At 34.4% G+C, this 11,577-nt stretch overlaps 1 long non-coding RNA gene and 1 pseudogene across 1 annotated transcript; both read right to left on the bottom strand.

Annotated features, from left to right (window-relative positions):
- Positions 1 to 274: 274 nt before the first annotated feature.
- LOC114396402 lies at positions 275 to 5,851 on the bottom strand (annotated as a pseudogene).
- Positions 5,852 to 7,590: 1,739 nt separating this feature from the next.
- LOC114396403 lies at positions 7,591 to 11,340 on the bottom strand. The gene is made up of 2 exons (XR_003663297.1): positions 9,515 to 11,340; positions 7,591 to 9,342 (listed from the first exon to the last, which is right to left on the bottom strand). It is a non-coding gene; the product is annotated as an uncharacterized LOC114396403 (long non-coding RNA).
- Between the last annotated feature and the right edge of the window lie 237 nt (positions 11,341 to 11,577).

Raw genomic sequence — 11,577 nt, 5'->3', positions numbered from 1 at the left:
CTATAAAAACATCAAGTTAATTTCTTCTTAAAATGATACAATGAAATTGTTCAAGTACTTATCAACATGGAAATAAAAAAACTCAATCCAGTTGAGGTCAACATCTACCAATTCTGAGCACAATAATAGAAAGGATTATAATGGTGAGAATCTTATGACGAAGAAACGTTAACTTTGGTTGGTGTAGGCATATACTTGTTAGACAATTCTATCCCTAACTTGTACGTGAGATGTTGTAGAGAAAGAAAAATGAAGCAAATACTAGAAGAGAAAATGAGGCAAAAGTAATTATTTTAGGAATTAGATAATAATGGTTGCATTTTTTATTGAAGAAAAGAAAAAGGCCACGAATGTCATTCTACAAAGTTATAGATGTGAAAAAGATGCACCTTCATTTTTCAAATTTGGACGCATCTTAGTGATGACTTCTGCCGAATAGATGCGAAGGTTCTAAAGCATCCCTGCTCCAAATACATACACGGGGCACATCTTGGATGATCCAGTGGTCTTCTCCTCCATCAGGAGCAATGCGCTGCTCAAATTCAGTTGGCATGCAGTTGATATAGAGATCTTTAAGTTTCTCCAGGTGTTGAATTCCAGAGGGAACTGTTTTGAGTTGGGAGAGGCCTTCTAAAACAATTTCTTCCACAGAACACAGTGCTCCTCTGTCGATAAGGATGCACTTCAATTGATCCAAACTTCCGAGGTTCAGTTGCTTTAGTTTCTGAAACCCTCCACATTGAAAATGCAAAGTTTCACCTTCATAAGCATTGTCTCTTAAAATGAGGAACAACAACCTTGGCATATTTTTTAGTGACTTCAATGCATCATTAGTCAACCTGGAGTTGCGCTAACACAGTTGCACAAGATTTGGGAACTGTGAAATCCAATTTGTCAACCTTGTTGACGTCCCCCATAGGACAAGCTTCCTAAGTGTAGACATAGGTGACGTAATGTACAAGTCAATTTCTTCATACCAATCAGCTGCATCAATAAGTAGTTTCTCCAAGAGTGGCATCTCATTTATCAAGGAACACAGAGTCTCTTTGTGTTTTCCCTCAAAATCTCTCACTGTCAGTTCCCTTAACTGCTTTAGCTTTCCAACCTCTCCAATGACCACTCCATCATCATCTATAATCACTGGAGGTATCTCTTGTAGGGATGCCATGCCTCCAATATCCTTCCATTGAATTGAAGATATATAGTTACTCAGAAGATGACGTAGCTTTTTAAGCTTCATAATCTCCTCTGGAATCTCAAACACATATGTGTCTCTTATATCCAAGGTCTCCAAATTCTGGAGCTTACCAACGGATTTTGGTAGACTTTCTATCCATGTATACCGGAAGCTTAAATACTTCAAGTGGCATAAATTCCCCAAATTTTCAGGAACATAACGTAAACCAGAACCTTCAAAATCAAGTACCTTCAGTAGCATGTAATTTGTAGGGAATTTGTTTACCAAGTCTTGAGATAATTTTTCATCTTTTCCTGTCATGATAAGAATTGATCGAATGGGTGAGCTTCCTATACTTCCACTAAAATCATCGGTTGCAATTGTCAGGTGTCGAACAATCTTACTTGATACAGATTGATCAGGCCAGTCAATATACTGACAAAATCCTGTATCCTTGACTTTTCTAAGGATCATGTCGTGTATTAAGTCATGAACACGACACCTTCTAACTTTGCCACCAATTCTAAATGAGGATACTTGCACCAAACTTCTACGAACCAACCCTGATAAATATTGATGCGCAACTTCTTCCAATGTTTTTCCGGTTTCATGTTTGACAAACCCTTCAGCTATCCACTGTCTAATCAGTCTATCAGATTGAACTTCATAGTCCTCCGGATACATTCCGAAATACAAAAAACATGATCTGAGATTGATCGGCAAATCATCATAACTTAAACCTAAAATTTTTGTTATACTATTTAACTCAGAATTCCTCTCCAAGTCTAAACTTAGATCTCGACTAAACTGTCCCCATTCAGGTGCACTTTCATCTTTTTGAGACAAAAGACCACCAATGGCCACTATTGCTAGAGGTAAACCTTTACAGTTTCTAACAATTTCAAGAGATATATCTTTAAGTTCTTCTGGACAATCTCCATCGGAACTATACTGAAATGCCTTCTTACAGAACAATTTCAAAGATTCTTCTTCAGTTAAAGGTTTCTCTAGCTTATGCACCTCAACAAATGATGATTTCCTACAATATTCTGCAACCTTCTCATCCCTGGTTGTGATTAATATCCTACTTCCATTTTTCTTATCAATTACAGCAGATTCAATGTGATCCCAAAATTTTCCATTCCATACGTCATCAAACAAGACAACATACCTCTTGTTGCGCAAGCGGTTTCTGACTTCTTCTGTCAACGACTCGATGGTAGAAACATCCTTGGGATGGTCCTCCTTGTTTTCTTTGCAAAGCTCATTCAACATATGCCTCAGCAATCCTTCTACAGAGTAGGATTGAGAAACTGTGATCAATGCATGGCACTCGAAATTGTTACGCACCTGGTCATAAACTTGCTTGGCAAGAGTTGTTTTTCCCACCCCTGCAATTCCCACCACGGAGATGACTGTGCGCTTTTCTCTTCCATTTGTCAACCAATATTTCAATGTAGCTCTATCGTTATCGAGCTCCACAACCTCATCCTCCTCAATAAAGAGAGGATCCCTTCTAAGTTTCTGCCAGGTGACATCTTGATTTCCTCTACAACTGGTTGGTCTTTGCTCTAAAGGAAAATGGCTTTGGAAACCATCTCTTTCAGCACGAGCAAGGGATTTAACATCCTGAATCTTATACGCACTTTGAAAGAGAAGGATTTGAGTTTTGATGAAGGCAACAGCCTCACATAGTAAAGCTGCACATCGAGGATCATCAGGTTGCTTATCCTCACAGGAGATGTTATATTCATCGATGACATCTTCCATGCGAAAAGCTGCTTCTCTCAGCCGCATCACTCCTTCTTTATTCTATGACGCCTTCCATCATCTTGTTCAGCTTCAGCCACTTTATTAGCATTGTTGGTTTTGAGGAGGAAATTATAAAAAACAGAGGAGACAAGAAAGACAATACGTATGTGGAGGAAATAGAATTATTTTATTCTAATTCAAATTGTTCTCAGCAGCGATACAATAAATAGCAAAAGATAAACTAATTAGATAACAAGATATTAGCAAAACAGAATATTAAAACTAACTTGCTCCTTAAAGATAAGAACCACTTATTGACTAGGCTAATCCATTAAAACTGCCTTACTCCTAAAATATAGGAAATCAACTTATTTACTAAATCGTATCTTAAAAAATGAAAAATAAAATATTATGCAGTTACAAAAGTATATCTTCAACACTCCTCCTTGCTTTTGGAACTGCAAACTCCAATTCTTTGAGTTCAAGTTTGTTGATAGGTAGTGACTTTGTAAACATGTCAGCTAATTGATCTTTAGACTTGCAGTAAATTAAGTTCACTTCTTCACTTTGTTGCATCTTTATCAAATAATAAACCTGGATGTTGAAATGTTTAATCTTCCCATGACACACGGGATTGTTTGCAATAGCAATGGCTACTTGATTGTCAACAAAAATTCCAGTTTTGTTCTTTTTAGAAAATAGAATGTTTGACCTTGTTGAAGTGAGATACATTGGACATCCAATCAAGCTCCCACAATATCCTTCATCAATGTTATCAACACCTTCTTCCTTTCTGAACTTCTCCTTTTGATTCATTAGTGTGCTAGCAGATTTGCATTCCTCCATTTGAAACTTCTTCAAATTTTCTTTTGCATATTTCCTTTTTTCCATGTTTAGCATTCTTTCAAGATGGCAATGATCAAGTCTCTTGTGCCAGAGTTCCGTGGGTGTGACTTGAGTGAAATAGGTTGTATGCTCCTCCTTTGCTGGATCAAATGAAAAGCTTTTACCTTTCATTTTAACCCTTAGAACTTCCCGGCCAAAATTGTCATAGATAAAGCAATGTTGATGTTCAAAGGACACTTTAAATTCCTTTTTAATCAACTGACCTACACTTAGCAAGTTTTGGTCAATGTTAGGTACATAAAGAACATCTGATACTAATTTGGTACCTGAACACGTTGAAATTGCAACAGTTCCTTTTCCTTTTACTGGAATATAGCCACCATTCCCAATTCTGACCTTTGAGACATTAGTTGGCTTCAAATCCTTGAATAAAGTCTTATCATTTGTCATGTGGTTCGTACAACCACTATCAATCAACCAACTTTCACTTGATTCACTACTCAAGAAGCATGTGGCCACAAACAGTTGGTCCTCTTCTTCTTGATTAGCAATCTGAGCTCCCTCATCATGGTGATTTTTGTTGGCGTAGATCACCGCTTCATGTCCTATCTGGTTGCACTTGTTACATTTTGCATCTGGTCTCCTCCAACATCTGAAAGGTGCATGACCTTTTTTGCCACAATGCTGACAAGGTGGATAATTTTTCTTTTTATCCTTACCTTGGTTGTTTGCACTGTTTTCACTGCTTGCTGGTTGATTCTTCTTGAAAAAATCCTTTTTGCTTTCATCAACTTCATGATGTTTGGCGGGCAAAGCACCTTCGACAACATGATCTTGCCTCATCAACATTCGCTGCTCTTGAGCTTGCAGGGCATGTAGCACTTCTACCAATGTGATTTTCGACAGATCCTTTGTGTTCTCCAATAAAGCTATAGATGCTTCATACCTCTCCGGCACCGTTATCAAAATTTTCTCTACAATTCTCAAATCAGCAAAATCACTTCCCAATAACTTTATCTTGTTGGCAATACCCAACAATTTGTTTGAGTATTCTTTGATTGTTTCTGACTCTTGCATCCTTTGAAGCTCAAATTTCCTCCTTAAATTCAGCACTTGCATGCTTCGTATTCTATCATCTCCAGCGTATTCTTCTTTCAGATAATCCCAAATTGCTTTGGGTGATTTAAGAGTCATGATTCTGATGAATATCATTTGTGAAACACCACTGAACAAACATGACCTCGCCATTGCCTTCTTCATCTTTCTTTCCTTGTGATTTTTAATTTGAGCCGTGGTGGGATTTTCAGGCAGCGGATATATTTCATAATCCTCTTCCACAGCATCCCATAAATCCAAAGACTCCATGTAGGATTGCATTTTCACTTCCCAAAGATCATAATTCTCTCCATCAAAGATTGGAAGAGTTATGTAGGAAAAACTTGCTTCACCTTCCATGGTAGAGGTCCCGTAAGAATAAGGCTCTCGATACCAATTGTTTGTTTTGAAGAGAAAATTATAAAAAACAGAAGAGAGAAGAGAGACAATACGTATGTCGAGGAAATAGAATTATTTTATTCTAATTCAAATTGTTCTCAGCAGCGATACAATAAATAGAAAAAGATAAACTAATTAGATAACAAGATATTAACAAAACAGAATATTAAAACTAACTTGCTCCTTAAAGATAAGAACCACTTATTGACTAGGCTAATCCATTAAAACTGTCTTACTCCTAAAATATAGGAAATCAACTTATTTACTAAATCCTATCTTAAAAACTGAAAAATAAAATATTATGCAGTTACAAAAGTATATCTTCAACAAGCATCATTGATGAAATCTTGAAAGCTTTCAAGTTCATCTGTAATGTCTCTAACTTCTTTTGGGAGATCTCTCAACATTTTGACAGCTTCCAATATTTTTGGAAGTGCATGCTGACCAGCCAAGGACACTGCAGTTTCTGCCATTTTAGTCTTGCTAGCTAGCTCTGTTTTTTGGTTTGTTGTGAGTGCAAAACTTGATGTTCTGCAACGTTATATAACCAATAAATGTACTTAGCCAAACAATGACACGGACACTGTTTATGATAATATCTTATCCATATAATTTCAATAAAATTTTAAAATTAACATGATTCTCTATTTATAAGTTCTATAGTCATGATTAACAGGTGTCGGTTATCAGATTTGTTTTTATAAATTCTTTTTATCTATATCATACTGAGATGATATTTTGTAACTTAGTGCACTGTGTACGCGGAGACGAAGACTTTGAGCTTTGCAGCGTCTCTTTTGTGAGCAAGTTGTGATCTTGTGGTCCACTTTTCGTAAACCACTTTTCATATATGCTAGCTTTGCCGCTAATAATTGTATACAGATGATTTAAAAAAAAAAGAGACTTTTCTTTAGCGTGTCTAAAAAACAGATCGAGCAACTTATTAATATGCTAGTGTGAGAAAAAAAAATGTTAAACCGCATGGAAAAAAGATATGTCTTCTTTTTGGTTAAACATGAAAGAAGAGATAAAGTGGCCACATTTTTATTTTCCAATTTATTTATTTATTCTTTTTAAATTTTTTATATTGCCCCAGCTTCTATCTCTTCCGTTGTATGTTAATTCAGCAACTGACTTCACTCCTTCGTTAGTCATTTTGTATTTTCTTTGTCATTAGACTCTGCTTCCAAGAAAAAGAAATATACCCAAGTCTTGAAGATTTATTCTATCGTCGGAGTATTTTTCTTTTGCTTGATTTCGAATATCTCTAACTCTAATTCAATATATTCATTTTTTCATGGTCTAAAAATATATATAATCTTTTCTTTTCTTTTTAGTAATGTTATTTTATTTTCACTAACATTTTTTTGGTATATTAAAAAATTCATTTGATGGATATAACATGCATGTTTACCCCTGTAGCCAAGTCTTCATTCATTCATCAGGTCTTAAGCTTGTTCTGACAAAAGAAAAGAAATAGAACTATGATATTCTTCTACCCCGTTTTAGGATGAATTGAGATGGAAAGATGAGAGAGAAAAGAAAAAAGATACAGAGACAAAGTGATATATGTGATAAGTAATATATTAAAAAGAAACGAGCAAAATAAAAAGGGAAAATTTGGTGGACGCGAGATGAATAATTAGTATTTTTGACAGACATAATATACTTTTGGCCCTTAACTTTTTTGAATTTTGTATTTAATCTTTAATAAAAAAATTAACTTTTTGTCCTTATAATTTTTTTTTTTGATAAAATATTTTTTATCCTTAAATTTCTTATAATTTATGATTTTGATCCTTAAATTATTTTACCACCGATCACCATTCCTAAACTTTTCCGTGTCCAATGTTTTATCCTTTTCATCTATTTTAATTTGCATTTAAATGAATAAATTCATGTTAGAATGAACACAACAATCAGTCATATCATACACGAAATTTATATATTAGGAGATCAAAAAGAGCTTCTTAAACTAATATATATATATATATATATATATATATATATATATATATATATATATATATATATATATTAGATGTAATACTGCAAAAAAACGTTTGAGCAAATTAAATATATCATGGGAAACAAGGTGCCAAACTTGAGATGAAAGTTTGTTGTCATCTCAGCCTGTGAAAAATAGATCATACTAGTCAAAAGAATTACTAATACAATGCAATCAATAATCATCTAACAGTCCTTTGCACATGTTTTCTTGCCTTGTTTTGTCCTTTCTCAATCTAGCTGTCTTGCAAATTGAAGATGCCACCTAAAACACATTATTGTCTCTGCTATCTTTGGGTCTACCAGTGTGTGAATATTAGTTATAACTTAAAATAATTATTTTTTATTTATCCAAAACAACTGAAAAAGACATTACTTCAGAAGTAAAGATACAATAAATAAATTATGTAAGAAACCATTTTACAGCTTTTAATAAATAAAATATCATTTTGTAACTTTTAACAAATAGAAGCTTAAATTACAATATAAAATAGAGATACAAGACCAACATAGTAATTTAGCCATAATTTTATGTCTAACACCTATCAGTGTGATGTAGACAAAGAGAAATAAAGCATACTCCAATTCATTTCAAGCTGAATCAGTGCCTGTATCTCAAACACTTCTTCTAGAAGAGAACACAAAGAGCTCTGGTCCAATCCATTCAAGCTGAATCAGTGCATGCCTGTATCTTAAACACCTCATCTAGAGTACCAATCCCACCAGCAAGAACATCTCATCAAATGAATTGTTCCTCACTGCAGTGTCCACCAGAACTCAAAAGTTAAAATAATCTAGGCAGCAATTACACTCATGAATACCCCAAGTTATTGAGCATAGGTGGTAGATTACGTTGAGTGTGGTAATTTTCGGATGGAAGCATTGATGAAAGTTAGATGTTCTCCATTCCCAACTTCTTTTCACTGGAATTCCAAAGGACTACAAAATTCTTTATATGAAGTTAGACAAGAGGAAATAAAAGAACAGCATAGAGGAACTCGTATGTGTAGGATCAATTCCTGCCACACATTTATAGCAAAAGCTTGAGCTATTATTTCTTTATTGCTTTATACAGCTGCATCAAACAAATACAGAAACATCCTAATATTTTTTTCCCCAAAATTCAACAGAGATTCATCCTAGTAAGTGAAGAACCGTATCAACATTCACCCAGAAAAACCCAGAACATCAAAGAACATTCATCCTTTTCTAGATTTTATTAAAATTGTTGACATTAATATTTTCACACAAAAATATTTGGACATACTCCTTATGATCTTAAGAACACAAAAAAATAATTATCTCTCCAAAAATTGTCAGAGAAAAATAATGATTGATCCAGAGCACGAACATCCTCACTGGAAATGCAGAGAATGAACATAGGGTTCAATCCATATTCTTCCAACAATATTATCATAAAAAATTCTGAAAATTTTATAGGATACTACCAACCCATATATCAACATAAATCAACTACCTTTTTTTATTTTTAACATTCCAGAACACATTAAATAAAATAAAACAGTATGGATAGAAAACAGAGAATACTCAAACCTAAGTGAGCACCTATCACTTTTTACCAAAATGTGTGTACCATTTAAGCTTCACAATGATATAGACATCACATTTCCTTCAACCAAATATCCTTTTTAATAACACAAGATGCATCCAAGATCAGATCAAAACACCAAAAATCAGAACAGGGCCAAATTTCTCCGTGCATGCGAACGGATCCTCCAAAATCAACATGCAACCACATATATCATCACTTGCATCCACGGATTCGAGCATCAACCAAGTAGAGGTGCTTAGGACTTGTGAAGAACTCATCAAGCAATTTGAACGCATCAACCACAAGCAATTTGAAGTAAAATGGAGACATAGTCAGGGCTTAGGACTGGTGGAAAATTATAATTATAACCCTTTTCGAAAAAGCCTAGTTCTTCAAACTTCAAACAGTTGCAAACCAAGTAAATTTTCCATTATTTCCCTTGCACACCTTACTAAGCTGTTGGAGTTGAGTGAAGTTGATAATGAATTCTTCCAAGTTTGTATAAATGGTTCCCCTTTCCAACATCAAAAGGAAATTGTTAGTTTAATTTACTTGGAAGAGAATGAAAGGAGTATATGGAAGCAAATATATGAGTCTCGGCTTTACTTTACAAATTTTTAAAATTAAAAGGTGTAATAATTTATAGAATAATTGAACACTGTAGGCGAAAGAGGAATTCTCTTGACCTTAGTCGCTATAATCCTTACAGAAGGCATATTTTTTGTAGAGATGTCATGCCTCCAATACTATCCTTCACTGCAATTGAAGATATTTCGTTAGCCAGAAGATGACGTAGCTTTAAAAGCTTGCTAATCTCCTTTGGTATCTGAAACACTTTTGTTTGTCTTACATCCAAGGTCTCCAAGTTCTGGAGCTTACCAATGGATTTTGGAAGACTTTCTATCTGTGTATACCATGAAGCTCAGATACTTCAAGTGGATTAAATTCCCCCAATTTTCAGGAAGATGATATAGTATAGCATCTTCAAAATCAAGTACCTTCAATGGTATGTATTTTTCAAGTATTCCACTGATTAAGTATTCGGGTAACTTTTGCTTTGTGAAAATTAGAACTGACCGAATGCGTGATCTTTCAGTATTTTCAATTAAATCATTGGAATCTGATCCTATTGTTAAGCGTCTAACGATCGCACTTGACACCAATTGATTATGCTCATCAATATACAGACAAATCCATGTATCCTTGATATTTCCAAGGATCATTTCATGTATTAAGTCATGAACACGACATCCTTTAACTTTGTCATCTATAGTAAATGAAGATACTTGCACCAAACTTGTAGTGATCAACTCCATTAAATGTTGTTGTGCAACTTCTTCTAAAGTTCTTCCATTTTCATGTTTGACAAACCCTTCAGCTATCCACTGCGTAATCAATCTTCCAGATTTAACTTCATAGTCTTCCGGATACATTCTAAAATACAATAAACATGATCTGAGATTGAACAGAAAATCATCATAACTCAAACCAATTTTTCTTTTTAAATACTAATTAACTCAGAATTCCTCTTCAACTCCGAACATAGATTTTGACTAAACCTGTCCATTCAAGTGCACTTTGACATTTGCTATATAAAAGACCACCAATGCAACAATTGCTAGAGGTAAACGTTCACACTTTCTAACCATTTCAAGACCTACGTCTTCATATTCTTTTGTACAGCATCCACCAAAACCCGAAAAAAATGCCTTTCCACATCATAACAATTCCAAAGATTTTTCGTCACTTAAAGGTTCTAGCTTATACACCTGAATGAAGGAAGTTATCTGACAAAACTCCGCAACCTGTGTCCGAAGTAGTGATTGATACCTGTGTCCGAATTTTTATCAATTATAGCAAAATCAATACCATCCGAAAACTTTTTATCCCATACGTCATGAAACAGGACGACATACCTTTTGTGGCGCAAGTGATTTCTCATTTCATCTATCAATGAATCATTGTGAAGAGGTGTCTCCAATTTTTCTTTGCATAGCTTGTGCAACGTATCCTTCAGCAATTCTTCTACAGTGTAGGATTGAGACACTGTGATCCATGCATGACACTCGAAGTTGTTATGGAAGTCCTTGTTGTCAGAATTTCATTGTATTTTTTTCCATGTTGTAATCATCCATCCAACACTTGTCATAGAACTGCAACAATTGTGATCATTCATGTTGTGTACTGATATAATAGGTAAATTCATTGTTGTACCATTGCATTCTTGTTCCTTATGGTGTTTTTCCTGGTAAATAGATCTCCTTAGATCTCTTCTATTATTCCCAGAACAGAAATGCAAATGCCACTATATGTTGCCAAAACTTTTTGCTAAATGCAATATGATTCAGACGTGGCAGACCCACAATATGTAAGTCCAATATGTTTGTTATATATAAATTATAACAGTCCCATTTCAGAAAACATTGTTGTGTGGTATTATGCGAGTCAAAATATTTTTGTTATCAGAAAGAGTGGTGAAGTTCTCAAACATCAAGGATTAATAGGAAAAAAAGAGTGAACAAACAAAAACTGGGCAAGTTCAATTGAAAATTTTCAAATTCAATAAAATTTTCAAAATTAGAAATTTTAAAAAAAAAACTTAATTAATTTTTTGTCCTACAACTTATTTATTTATATATTTGCCTTCGTTCATCTATAGTTGGGAAATCGAGAGGGTAAACACCGGGGATATTTAAACCAATGGGCCTCGAGCAACCTCATAAGTGAGTTTGACATCACACTTTAATCC

The sequence above is a fragment of the Glycine soja genome, chromosome 18 (assembly GCF_004193775.1).
Source record: "Glycine soja cultivar W05 chromosome 18, ASM419377v2, whole genome shotgun sequence".
Lineage (NCBI taxonomy): Eukaryota > Viridiplantae > Streptophyta > Magnoliopsida > Fabales > Fabaceae > Glycine > Glycine soja.
The sequence above is the reverse complement of the archived record's forward strand: the minus strand, read 5'-3'. Positions and strand labels throughout refer to the sequence as shown.